Source organism: Protomyctophum bolini, assembly GCF_963924005.1.
Source record: "Protomyctophum bolini genome assembly, chromosome: 2".
In the NCBI taxonomy this organism is placed as follows: domain Eukaryota; kingdom Metazoa; phylum Chordata; class Actinopteri; order Myctophiformes; family Myctophidae; genus Protomyctophum; species Protomyctophum bolini.
Window position 1 is genome coordinate 46,702,282 of NC_137863.1, and position 9,937 is coordinate 46,712,218.

A 9,937-nucleotide genomic window follows, 5' to 3' on the forward strand; every position below is an offset into this window, starting at 1 on the left:
TACCTGTATGGAGCGCCCTTTGCCCTAGTTACTGATCATAAACCATTGGAATGGATTTTCAACAACCCCAAATCCAAGCCACCTGCTCGTATAGAACGCTGGGGTCTACGTTTGCAACCCTATAACTACACAGTATGCTACAAGGCTGGGAAGGACAATCCAGCAGACTACATGTCACGACACCCTGCACAGGTGTCACACATCTCACATGAGGCGTCAGCAGATGAAGAGCAAGCGGAAGAATATGTACACTTCATTACTACAAATGCCGTTCCCAAGGCAATGACACTATCCGAAATCCAAGATGCAACTAAAGTTTACCCCACTCTATGTGAAGTAATTAGACTCATCAAAACAGGCTCATGGTGGTCACTGTCTGACAAGCAGGATTTTCCTGCTGGGGTTGACTTTGCTGCGCTGCTGTCATACAGGAAAATCAAAGATGAACTGACTGTGACTGCTACAGATGACACAATACTAAGGGGCACAAGGATTGTTGTTCCCCATTCTTTACAAGTCAGGGCAATATCACTTGCTCATGAAGGCCACCAAGGAGTCGTCAAAACCAAGAAGCTGATCAGGGAAAAAGTCTGGTTCCCTGGTATTGACAGACAAGTAGAAACGATGATAGCTGGCTGTCTCCCCTGTCAGGCTGTCGTGCCCACTCACACACAAGAACCTCTCCGCATGTCTGAGCTGCCATTGTCACCCTGGGAAAAGGTTGGTGTAGATTTCTGTGGTCCTTTCCCGTCTGGTGATTATCTTTTGGTGGTGATTGATGAATACTCCAGATATCCAGAAGTGGAGATTCTACAGTCCACATCGGCCAGAGCCACGATTCCTAAACTTGACAAAATATTCTCTACGCTGGGAATTCCATTTCAAGTTAAAACAGACAATGGTCCTCCATTCCAGGGTTCTGAATTTGCCGATTTTGCAGGATATTTGGGCTTCAGCCATAGGAAGATAACGCCACTGTGGCCTCAGGCCAATGCAGAAGCCGAACGTTTCATGCGCACCCTTGAGAAGACCATACGTGCTGCTCATGTTGAGGGCCGTCCATGGAAACAGACTCTATATACATTCCTCCGCAACTACCGTGCCACACCTCACTGTTCGACTGGCATGGCTCCTGCCAATGTGCTGTTTGGTAGGCCGCTCAGAATCAAATTACCTGAGTCTCCTCTTCCCTTCCACTCTCACATGGATACGCAGCTGCGTCAAGCGGATGCAGTGGCGAAGAACAGGATGAAACTCCATGCTGACAGGATGCATCGTGCTGTTCCGTTGTCTCTGAAAGTGGGCGACATGGTCCTGTGCCGTCAAAAGAAGGATGGGAAATTATGCCCTGCTTACAACCCCCGACCTTACAAGGTCATTTCTATCAAAGGTTCCATGGTGACAGCTAGAAATGACAACCATGTCATCACCCGAAACTCATCACACTTCAAACGGCTGGTCAAGGATCTCCACACTCCAGAGTGTGGATCGCAGACTATGGATGACGGAGGAGATGTCATGGACTGGTCTGACATACAAAACCCAGAGCCCCTAGCCCCTAACACACCTCAGCCACAGTCACCTGTCCGTAGATACCCGGTCAGGGTCAACAGAGGGCCCCCGTCACATCTGGCTGATTTTGAATAATGTGAATGGACTCTGGTTCCGATGCAATGCATGCCGTGTGTTTTGTGTGTTGACAATAGCTGTTAAAAAAAAAAAAAGAAAAAAAGAAAAGAAAAAGTGTTGAACTGAATATCAGGTAAATGTTTACTTTGTTGACAGCTGTTTAAAAAAAAAGAAAAAAACTTTAAGGAGAAGAGGGTTGTAATGTTCATGCATTTGACAGTTTAACCTTTCATCCATAAGGGGGCGCTTGGCATGTCAGAATACTAGTAACACCACTGAAGAAAGGTCCCGGATGTCAGATTGTTATGTGTTGTCAGCGAAGCATGTAAATGGATTCATAGCTTGCATTGATTCATGTGTTCATACCAAAATAATTCAATAAACAAGTCTTTGGAGTTAAAGCAGTGCTTTGTGGATCAATTCCAAAACTTTACAACTCCATTCACAGTTTTTATAATTCAGCTTAGCCTACTGTGGAGACACATGCATGAACTTTTTTTCTTTGAAATGTTTTGACGTTTCTGAGTTATTTAACTTTTTAAACACTAAGTACTAGAAGAAAATTATATGGTTTAATTGTGATCAATATGCAATAAAGACCTGCATGTCACTAACTTAGTAGCCTATACTAGAAGTTAAAATGATATGGTTTGTGATCAATATGCAATAAAGTCCTACATACTTAGACCTAGAAACCCCATTCCAACCTATTTAGGATCATCTTACGTACTGTTGGATGTTTGCCTGAAAAGGAATCGTTGACATGTTTCATAGAAATAGGCCTATAGTGCTTGATACATTTATAATGGGGCTCAATGGCAGATATTGGCACATCAAAGAATCACTTTCACCTAGAAACTCCATTCACACTTTATATAATTCAGCTTACTGTGGAGAAATGCTGAAACTTTTTTACTTTTAAATGCTTTGAAGTTTCTGAGTTATTTAACTTAAACGCCCAATGCATTCTTAATGGCAATAGCACAAACTTTGGCATGCTACTAGTCCTACATACAGCTAGAAACCCCATTCCAACCTATTTAGGTTCATCTTACGGTGAACATGTTTGCCTGAAAATTAATCTTTGAAATGTTTCATAGAAATGTATAACGGGGTCATATGGGTGTTTTAATGGAAATTGCTCTCAGAAACAGCTCGACTGATTTTGGCCTCATCGTGCTGTCATCAATGTAACCCTACTTTGTATAATTCCTCCTTTTCTTCAGTCTTCAGTTGCAAATTTGCATTTCCACTTTGTTTACAATGTCCACCATTGTTGATTTTCCAAGCTGGCATGGAATGGAAACAAGCCTGGTTTTATCTAGCATGAGTATTATAATGACTCAAATATTAAATAATCTGCATATCAGCACACTCTCCACCTCAGGACAGTGTGGTACTGCAGCTAAAACTGCTTTCAAAGTCCAGAAATAATTGACAAAGCCTGGTTATATCAGAGTGGTGGTTGAGGCTCAAACCATTAGAAATAACTTTGAGGGACAAAGACAATATGATTATTAAATATTAAAAGCAGTTTTAAAATGCATGTTATTTGCGCTTTAATACAAAGTTAATTCAATAAATAACACAGCGTGGTGATAAAACAACCCAAAGTTTTATTATTGTAAAAATTGCAATTTAACATATCAGCAGAACATATTCCACTTGCTGAGAAATAATAGTAAATAATAGTTCCTCTGTTAAAACAGTGTTCAGTTTTAGTCATTTTAGAAAAATATGATCTTTGAACATAATTGTCGTTAGAAACTCAGTTGAGATTATTTACATACAACATACGATAATTGGGTGTCTTATACAAAGCTGACCGGAGTCCCCCAGGGGCCTGTACTAGTCTCCCTCATTTTCACCACCCCTCTCTACACTAAATATCTTCGCAGAAAATAGTCGAAAAGCTTTATAGATCAGTGGTTCTCAAAGTGGGGTCAAAATGTTGAATAATTTAGATTTCTTTCTTTTTCTCTCTTTTTCCAATGTAGCTAAATTATGTAATGTTGGTAACCTACACAATCTACACAATTAGAGAATGTGTAGAATAATTGCTATTTTTGATTGCCTGATTGAGTGTTTGCCTGTTATCTCTCCTAATGGTACCAACATCAATACAGCATGGAATTGTGGACAAAATCATATCTGAAAAAATAAAAATAATAGAGCTTGATATGAAAAAGGCTGAAAACCACTGATATAACAGAAGCAATATGATGAGAGGCACCTGGGTGAGAGTTTTGGGACATTAAACAGCATTAACAAAGACAAATAAAACATTTGATTAACAATCCAAAAAAACGCTCCTCACAGAACACACACTTCCTGTTGGAACAGACATGTTACTGTCCAATGAAGTGATATTTTAATATTACTTGTGTCGACAGCGTTCCTGTCTCTCTACACAGAACTGAACTGTCTGAAATTAAGCATCCAATGACTAAAATATTAAATATATATAATATAAAATAAAAAATAAAATATATTGGGGAAATAATTTGTTCAGTATGTCCAGCGCTGACGTGTATTATTATTCAAATGTCACTTTGTAACAAATTGTCTCGCTAGTGTACCGTCTGTATATTGTGAAAATAATATACGAGTACACACGATTCACATCGATGATCCATAATGGATTCACATGGATCCACATCGCCTCCTGGGAAACCGCACCGTGTTCATAACTTTGTTATGTCTTTCAGCTGAATGTTAGAAACCTAATTTGCACTTGATTGCTCCAGATTAAGCTGTTAAATTGTGTTAATAGTTGTTATTGTTCCTGGATCTTCATTTATGTTGCTGTTACATTGTGTGTAACATAAGAAAAACAGAAAACACCTCTTGTTTGCCTTTACTTGTGACTGCACAACCATTATTTATGCTAAGTTTACTTGCAATGAATCAACACATTCACATTGCTTTTATTCAGCATCATGCAAACCCCATATGGCACATGCTACATAAAGCATGATGACAACCTACTTCTGTAGCCTGTAGGTTGTTAAGGTCTATGACAATTATGAAAATTGCTCAACATATAAGTTGATAGTTATAACATCCGGCAGTTTCTACATACTCAACATTTCTAACATAAAACGTGGTGTACTCAACATGCCTCGGTAGTCGGTTCTATGGACTATCAAGTGGACTATCAACAGAGAATTGAGGAGAAAATAAATCATAGTACAGTCAACCTAATTTGATCTACAACATGCTGAGTTGTAGTAGAAAATGCCTCCCAAATTCACTGGGTCAGTCCTTCCAGACTTCTTACATTAGTTGTTCACATTTTACAGGTTAATGTGGAAAATCAGGCAATGGTCATTTTTATTAGGCCTAATTCCACAAGGACTTTTAATTCTATCCTTAGACCAAGTCCCCCCAGAACCAATGATTCACCAGGATGGCTTAATTCTGCACTTCATATAATTGAATTTTTTGGAAATCTCTATGGGAAAAATAAAATTACAGATTAGCCCACATACAAGACAGTGAAGACTTGTACACCATGTATGAGAAAATAAAAGCTACAATTAAATTAGTAATGTTTCTGCATTTACTCAAATCAGCAAGGAATGCACAAGTCCAATACTTTACAGCATGAGGAAACAAGAAATTAGATTGAAAATCACATTCATAGCAAGTGGAAATATTTCAAACATGATTTTTTTCCCCTGCTATTTCACCATTTGACCCAAGTTACACCGATTTGTTGTTGATGTGTGTGTGGGCGGGGCGGGGGCTATTTGGCTATGCTATTGAGATGCAATTCAGTCAGATCAATATGCAAAAAGACCTTTAGTCCTACATACTTAGACCTAGAAACCCCATTCCAACCTATTTAGGTTCATCTTACGGTGAACATGTTTGCCTGAAAAGGAATCTTTGAAATGTTTCATAGTTTTAGAAATATAGTGCTTTCAAATTTGAGAAATGTTTAATGGGGCTCAATGGCAGATCTTGGCACGTCAAAAAAGCACTTTCTCCTAGAAACTCCATTCACAGTTTTTATAATTCAGCTTACTGTGGTCACACATGCCAGAACTTTTTTACTTTGAAATGTTTTGTAGTTTCTGAGTTACTTAACTTTTTAAATACAAACGTTTCAAAGGTTCCCCTTCCATGACCATCATCATCCATCACCATTCTATCATCTCAGAAATGTTTGACATCTGAAACATTTTCTAAATATGAATTTAAGCACATGCTACTTGTGTCTCATTTTAATTCAGTCATGCTAGTGTTAATGGCTCCATGTTTACAATGTTACAGGTCAACCACAGCTCAGTGGGTAAAGTGACTGCCTCATAAGCACAATGTCAGAGGTATGGGTCCCCAGCAGGTAAAAACTGCCGGATGCTAACTTGCAACTTAACTAGGCAAAACAAATCAATGTAGCATAATGTGACGTATCAAACTAGGGCCTTTTTATGAGGCTGAATCCATTCAAAGCATTAGTTTTGCAAAACAAATAAAACGCACTCCTTGGGATATAAACGGCCATAGGTACTTGCCCAAAATGTGCTGAAAGATGGCTATGGCTGTTTTTAACCCAATGAGAATGGGAATGGATTCAGCATCATGAAAACCCCCTAATGCTTGGAATGGATTCAGCATCATGCAAACCCCATATGGCACATGCTACATAAAGCATGATGACAACCTACTTCTGTAGCCTGTAGGTTGTTAAGGTCTATGCCAATTATGAAAATTGCTCAACATATATGTTGATAGTTATAACATCCGGCAGTTTCTACATACTCAACATTTCTAACATAAAACGTGGTGTACTCAACATGCCTCGGTAGTCGGTTCTATGGACTATCAAGTGGACTATCAACAGAGAATTGAGGAGAAAATAAATCATAGTACAGTCAACCTAATTTGATCTACAACATGCTGAGTTGTAGTAGAAAATGCCTCCCAAATTCACTGGGTCAGTCCTTTCAGACTTCTTACATTAGTTGTTCACATTTTACAGGTTAATGTGGAAAATCAGGCAATGGTCATTTTTATTAGGCCTAATTTCTTAAGGACTTTTAATTCTATCCTTAGACCAAGTCCCCCCAGAACCAATGATTCACCAGGATGGCTTAATTCTGCACTTCATATAATTGAATTTTTTAGAAATCTCTATGGGAAAAATGAATGGCTTGAATTTGAGTGGAACCACATAATGGCTGACACTGCTATGCTCTACTATTTGCACACATTTAAACCAACTTTAAAGGACCTATAACATTCAACTTTTTCAATTTCTTTTGTGTTTTTGGGGCTCCCATGTGTGTTTTCTATCCCCACAAATAACCAATTTTGAACAATCAGGCCTTCATGTCATATGGGTGTTTTAATGGAAATTGCTCTCAGAAACAGCTCGACTGATTTTGGCCTCATCGTGCTGTCATCAATGTAACCCTACTTTGTATAATTCCTCCTTTTCTTCAGTCTTCAGTTGCAAATTTGCATTTCCACTTTGTTTACAATGTCCACCATTGTTGTTTTTCCAAGCTGGCATGGAATGGAAACAAGCCTGGTTTTATCTAGCATGAGTATTATAATGACTCAAATATTAAATAATCTGCATATCAGCACCCTCTCCACCTCAGGACAGTGTGGTACTGCAGCTAAAACTGCTTTCAAAGTCCAGAAAGAATTGACAAGGCCTGGTTATATCAGAGTGGTGGTTGAGGCTCAAACCATTAGAAATAACTTTGAGGGACATAGACAATATGATTATTAAATATTAAAAGCAGTTTTAAAATGCATGTTATTTGCGCTTTAATACAAAGTTAATTCAATAAATAACACAGCGTGGTGATAAAACAACCCAAAGTTTTATTATTGTAAAAATTGCAATTTAACATATCAGCAGAACATGCTGAGAAATAATAGTAAATAATAGTTCCTCTGTTAAAACAGTGTTCAGTTTTAGTAATTTTTGAAAAATATGATCTTTGAACATAATTGTCGTTAGAAACTCAGTTGAGATTATTTACATACAACATACGATAATTGGGTGTCTTATACAAAGCTGACCGGAGTCCCCCAGGGGCATGTACTAGTCTCCCTAATTTTCACCACCCCTCTCTACACTAAATATCTTCGCAGATAGTCAAATAGTCCAAAAGCTTTATAGATCAGTGGTTCTCAAAGTGGGGTCAAAATGTTGAATAATTTAGATTTCTTTCTTTTTCTCTCTTTTTCCAATGTAGCTAAATTATGTAATGTTGGTAACCTACACAATCTACACAATTAGAGAATGTGTAGAATAATTGCTATTTTTGATTGCCTGATTGAGTGTTTGCCTGTTATCTCTCCTAATGGTACCAACATCAATACAGCATGGAATTGTGAACAAAATCATATCTGAAAAAATAAAAAATAATAGAGCTTGATATGAAAAAGTCTGAAAACCACTGATATAACAGAAGCAATATGATGAGAGGCACATGGGTGAGAGTTTTGGGACATTAAACAGCATTAACAAATACAAATAAAACATTTGATTAACAATCCAAAAAAACGCTCCTCACAGAACACACACTTCCTGTTGGAACAGACATGTTACTGTCCAATTAAGTGATATTTTAATATTACTTGTGTCGACAGCGTTCCTGTCTCTCTACACAGAACTGAACTGTCTGAAATTAAGCATCCAATGACTAAAATATTAAATATATATAATATGAAATAATAATTTGTTCAGTATGTCCAGCGCTGACGTGTATTATTATTCAAATGTCACTTTGTAACAAATTGTCTCGCTAGTGTACCGTCTGTATATTGTGAAAATAATATACGAGTACACACGATTCACATCGATGATCCATAATGGATTCACATGGATCCACATCGCCTCCTGGGAAACCGCACCGTGTTCATAACTTTGTTATGTCTTTCAGCTGAATGTTAGAAACCTAATTTGCACTTGATTGCTCCAGATTAAGCTGTTAAATTGTGTTAATAGTTGTTATTGTTCCTGGATCTTCATTTATGTTGCTGTTACATTGTGTGTAACATAAGAAAAACAGAAAACACCTCTTGTTTGCCTTTACTTGTGACTGCACAACCATTATTTATGCTAAGTTTACTTGCAATGAATCAACACATTGGTCAAAAAATAAATCATCATGAAACACTTTCATGTAGATGTACTGATATGTATCAGCCTCTATTTAATCAGATTGACGTTCAGGGCTTCATGTAGTAAAACTATTTACACATAGACCACAAGGGAGCAGTTTGAATCCATTGTGTACAACCTTGTGAAAGTTTACATCCTTTGAGCACCTGAAAGCTTTTCTACTCACATATATGGTTTCTCTCTGGTGTGAATTTTCTGGTGCGTTTTAAGGTTGGACATTTGAGAGAAGTGTTGTCCACACTGATCACATCCTTAGGGTTTCTCTCCAGTGTGAATTCTCTGGTGTCTTTTAAAGTTGGACATTTCAGAGAAGTGTTTTCCACACTGATCACATCCATAGGGTTTCTCTCCAGTGTGCATTCTCTTGTGGTTTTTAAGGCTGGATAATTGAGAGAAGTGTTGTCCACAATGATCACATCCATAGGGTTTCTCTGCAGTGTGAATTCTCTGGTGTCTTTTAAGGTTGGACATTTGAGAGAACCGTTGTCCACACTGGCCACATCCATAGGGTTTCTCTCCAGTGTGAATTCTCTGGTGGCTTTTAAGGTGCTGTATTTGAGAGAAGTGTTGTCCACACTGATCACATCCATAGGGTTTCTCTCCAGTGTGAATTCTCTGGTGGCTTTTAAGGTGCTGTATTTGAGAGAAGTGTTGTCCACACTGATCACACCCATAGGGTTTCTCTCCAGTGTGAATTATCTGGTGTGTTTTAAGGCTGGACATTTCAGAAAAGTGTTGTCCACACTGATCACATCCATAGGGTTTCTCTCCAGTGTGAATTTTAAGGTGTCTTTTAAGGTTGGACATTTCAGAAAAGTGTTGTCCACACTGATCACATCCATAGGGTTTCTCTCCAGTGTGAATTCTCTGGTGTGTTTTAAGGCTGGACATTACAGAGAAACGTTGTCCACACTGATCACATCCATAGGGTTTCTCTCCAGTGTGAATTCTCTGATGTCTTTTAAGGTCGGACATTTGTGAGAACCGTTGTCCACACTGGTCACATCCATAGGGTTTCTCTCCAGTGTGAATTATCTGGTGTGTTTTAAGGTTGGACATTATAGAGAAGCGTTGTCCACACTGATCACATCCATAGGGTTTCTCCCCAGTGTGAATTATCTGGTGTGTTTTAAGGCTGGACATTTCAGAAAAGTGTTT